This window comes from Bufo gargarizans, chromosome 6, assembly GCF_014858855.1.
Source record: "Bufo gargarizans isolate SCDJY-AF-19 chromosome 6, ASM1485885v1, whole genome shotgun sequence".
NCBI lineage: Eukaryota > Metazoa > Chordata > Amphibia > Anura > Bufonidae > Bufo > Bufo gargarizans.
In genome coordinates, this window is record NC_058085.1 from 180,110,535 (window position 1) to 180,115,568 (window position 5,034).

At 38.0% G+C, this 5,034-nt stretch overlaps 1 long non-coding RNA gene across 1 annotated transcript; it reads left to right on the forward strand.

The window, feature by feature from the left end:
- Positions 1–376: 376 nt before the first annotated feature.
- On the forward strand, positions 377–4,822 carry LOC122941268. The gene is made up of 3 exons (XR_006390434.1): positions 377–521; positions 3,891–3,965; positions 4,607–4,822. It is a non-coding gene; the product is annotated as an uncharacterized LOC122941268 (long non-coding RNA).
- The last annotated feature ends 212 nt before the right edge of the window (positions 4,823–5,034 follow it).

Below are 5,034 nucleotides of genomic sequence, written 5' to 3' on the forward strand. Positions count from 1 at the left end.
ATTAATATTCACGATTCGAATATTCGCACCCACCTCTATTCTTCAGTAGTGGCTTCAACTGTAATATGCTTAGAACCTACTAAAATTTAATTTAAATAAAGCATCAAACATAGGCAGTGTCAAAATATTCAGCCACAGCTGAAAGCATGCAAACACTCAGAACTCAATAATGCATTTTTGGCCAGAGGCGAGCCCTTGTCTAGCTAGGTGGAATTTTCCAGTATCAGCAGATCAGCCTGCAGGGAATAGAAAACAATGCTGCTCAAAAATTAATTCCGCCACTTGTTGATATTCTAATTATGACAACTATGCCATGATCTGCTAACGTCACAAGCAATGGGTCATTCTGCCGTAGGGCACAAGGAGGGGCATCTTTTTTCACATAAAAACACATCACTGATAACTCTGCCTAACAGTTTCCTTTATATGCTGCCTGGTCCTGACGTATCACATTCAAGTGACTCAGACTTTAAAGATGTCTTTCTTAAATAAGGGAGTTAATTTAAACACAAGCAACCTCGGTAAGCAATGATTACTTATCTACCAATAACTACAGTTTTGTCAGAGTTTAGAGAAACCACTTATGGTTGAACCCAGCATGAGATATTTTGGTTCCGTTATACTGTGACTGCTATTTACTTAGAAATAACATTTTTGCCAAGTTTGCTAAAATTCTAAGCCTAGGTTTTCACAGTGATTCTCAAGACAATCTGGAATCATTATCAAGTACTTTGAAAGCTATTGAAGTTTCTATATTGTTATGATAAATAGATGTACATGTAGGTAAATTGTATTTTGCTATAACTGATATATATATATATATATATATATATATATACACATGTATGTAAAGTTTATTTTTGTCCATATACATTAATGTTCTAGAATCCAGACAGTCTAATCCAGGGGTATACAGTCCAGGGTCCATAGGGCCACAAGTAGCCCAGAATGCCATTCCGTGCAGCCACCAACCATCTAGATACAAAAAAGCATGTCTGTGTGTGCCTACTCACATGTAGTTTCTATGTCAAAGAGGGGTAACGCACAGCTGAGGAGCAGGTACAGACAAAGTACTAATGGTGCACTGTGTATCCACCTTTGGGACCTTCATATATCAGGGGAATGGGGGTCCAATAACCCATGTTTGGCACTTAAGAAAGGTGTATATGAGTTAGAGGTGGACACTTCCATTATAGTTGTGAAATGCTAAGTAGTTACCACAACACCCATACTCTACGATGGAAAGGGCCACATGCATGCATGGTCTCCTAACTCTCTGGTATGTTTATTGTGGAGAAGGGGACCACCATTATCCCAATAGGTGGGGGTAGTGGAAGTAGAACAGGCACATTTCAGACATTTAGAACATATACCTTTGATACGCCATAAATGTCTCAGATGGTAACAAACCTTTAAGTTTCCATCACTGAACTATTTTTTATTACTAAAGGCCCTATTTATATTACTGTATTGTCAGCCGAACCCGAAGAGATAGGTAAGTTTAGCCAACAACCTAATGTATGTGGGGAACTGCAACAAATAATGTTGGAGGAGACAAAGACAATTTTTTGCCCAATTCTTTTGTTCTCCCAGGATATAAGCCGATGACAGAAGTGTTTGACGGCAATTTTCTCCTCTCTTCCCAATGAATACATGGCCATTCGTCTGACAGCTATTTAATGCGTAGAAACAGCTTAAACGGGTTGTGCTACAAAAATATTCTACATTTTTCAAACCAGCACATGGATCTAAATACTTTTGTAAGCCACTCTAAGGGTATATCCACATGGGATGTAATTTGCAACAGAAAGAATGTACAGCAGAAACCACTGGAAAAAGTATGTTTTACATATGGATTTTGTGTGGATTTAACCCAGACTTCACACTGTACTGCAAAATGTGAAATCCACAGAGACAATCCACCATAAGAACTGGCATGCTAGTGCTACAGATTTAAAATCCACACCACAGGTCAATTACTGTGCAAATTCTGCATGTGTTTCTTCTATAACATGTAGATGAGATTTTGTAAAGTGTCATCCACTTTACTGCTATTATAAACCCTGTGTGTTGTCTGCCTGTAATTCTGCAGTGGAAAATCCACAGCATATCCATACCAAATTGGCATACCCTAAATTAAATTCAATTTCCATACGTTAAATATTTTTTACATGTCAAAGAGTTTAATGAATCATTACATGTAGCAAGGAATTAAATACTTTGTAGACCCATCCTTTAAGCAGCTTTTTACCATGTTTTTTTTATAATTTAGTCATTTTCTTGAGTTAATGGAGGGGGCATTGCATTACCTGTGAAAGTTGAATATAATCAGAATACATTTTCAGTTTCTGAGTTTAAACCAGAGTGCCTCCAGTCACTGACAGCTGCAGATGTCTTGAAAATGGCTAGTAATTAAAAGTCTGATGAGTATCAGTTGATTGAGGAAAGTATATCAGAAAGCTGAATTATGCATACAAGGTCATCAATTTCATCAAGCACATTCAGCATGCATGCACTGTCAGCCAAATTTATAGCAAGAAAGAATGTCTTGTTGCTAATGTTGCACTGAAAGACTGAAAAGCCATAAATCACTGGGTAAACATCGAGCTAAAAATAAAGTGGTTGACTCATATGAAAAAACAAAAAAATAAAATATTCTTGAAATAAAGGCAGATGATCGCTATGGGTCTGGCTTCTGAAACCCCAAGTAATCAGCTGCTAGCACTGGGGCCACTTGTGGCCAGACATCCCTCCCACGGCTGCTACAAAAGGAGTGTACTATTACCTGGCAGTCATTTAAATGGATAGGTTGGGTCAGCCAGAGAAAAAGCCACTAAGATCTGGCTCATAGATGGTGGTCACGAGCTAGACGAACCCCTTATTATGTCCATTCGGAAAGGGGGGTTCTCTAAGAGATACAACTCATTAAATTCATGTTTCTTCACCTCAGGACTGAATTCAGACATACAATTTTTGGGAGATTTTTGATGGAGGTTACATTGTAGCTAATCGGTAGGTCCAAAAGGAGAGAAAAGTGTAAAAGGAATAATACTTGATACTTAATTTATTTTTCTACATCAAAAGCCTTTTCCAATAACTGCATTTGTCAGTCACACTTATGACTACATGGATATAGTTTTTTTGGCGGCTAGTAAATTCAGTTTGTCCTTCCCTGTGAATCATGAGTCCACTACTGACCTAAATGAGATGAAACTAAATGAGACAGAAACCTAAGTATTTAATATTAGACGTCTGATGTCTTAGATCCTGAAGCTGTCATATAAATTTCACTGATCACCATGACACTAAACTGTACTGTGCCTGGGAGCTGGAGATAACTGTCTGTTTTAGGGTGTGCCCTGAGAATTCATGTTTTTTCATTTTGACTAATGCCTTTTCATCAAGTTGAACCACACCTTCAATCTGGTTGAATGGTGTTTGAAGCTCACGATCCTTCTACACATACCATGCACACAAAATACAATCCCCGCACCACACCCAGCAGTGCTCTGGTTACCCATGCTTCACTGAAAGAAACTGGTTTAACAAACAATCATTGTTGATCAAAACTGATGTTTCATTATGCACTATGTTGATATTTTCCTTTTAATGTCTTTCCACCTTTGTCAATCTATAGAAGTCAAATAATTGTACTGTGTTGGGTATTAAATAACATTTGAACTTGCGGGTCACGTCTATGTAATTACCTGAAAGGGTATATAAAATAAATACGACACACATGGAAAACAACATTTTACTCAGTTTGAATATGTGGCAGCCACTGAATGCAGTATAGACATATATGTGTACCAGCAATATGCTGCCAACTTATAAACAGAATCTAAGAAAGTCCAAAGCAGATACCATAAGCCTCATTGATTTTATTACAGTGAAGCAAGGAAAAGAGACGGCCCAGGACACAGCCAACCAGTGTGTGCAGGAAGGTCAGAAAATTGCTCAAGAAGGTAGGCACTCTCTGTACCTATATCCAAATTCATCCAACATGGAAAGCATGAATTGCACCATGCACGTGACCTACCATTATCAGGGGAGAGTTGGGAGGCCCTCATACACATTAGATGGTCAGCTGCTCCCACCAATATCTGTTGCTTCAGCCGATATCCATCTAATCTGTATGACCGGCTTCACTGTAAACAAAAAAACAAACACAATAAAGATCATTGGGTATAAAATGTAAAAATGCTGACATATTAAAAAGGGAAAATAGCTGAAAACTAAAGCCAGACCCATTGCAGCAGAGAGCCGTAGACCATACCCGACTCTTCACACTCAAACATACACTTACAGATCATGTATATTACAAGAGGGAGAGGGTCATGAGCCAAAAAGTACTAGGCATGTTTAAATCCTACATGACTAATCTTTCCTGCCCTGATAGCAGATGTGGCTGGTTGAACATATACTTACTAGAACATGTGCCAATAGAGACAACTAAAAATTGCAGTTAACCACTTTGCATTTCTTTTTCATTTCTCAAATTACTACTTCAATAATGGTGGCCAGCCAATTCATCATACTTAGGAATCCTAATAAAAAAATTACCTTAAGCTACTTAGTAATTATTTCTATTTTATTCCAATACCAGTTGTAGACAAAGGATGCCAAGCTGCTAAGGATGCTGGAGGGAAGGCAGTCGATCAACTGAAAGGTGGAATCAAAAATAAGTGAAGACCTGACCAGATGACTGTCAATGTATCCAAATATATTCTCTTTAATAATGATTACTTATATACATTTTAACAAATCAAATCTATTATGTCCCAATAACAAAATGCAATAAAAGATTGTTGGATAACTGAAACAGTTTTTTGTGTGTGGATGGGTGCAAGGTGACCTATAGACCCTAACAGCAGCAGGATGCTCACTTGATAAAAAGGCAAAAGTGCAATAACTTAAGGTGTCTTTTGTGCGTCCCTGTCGTGATGATGTCAGTGAGAAAACAGTGATTCATCCATGTTGATGTCTGTGAAGGGTCCGTTGCCTTGTGTGCCCGTTTTTTTACCCTCCGTGTGT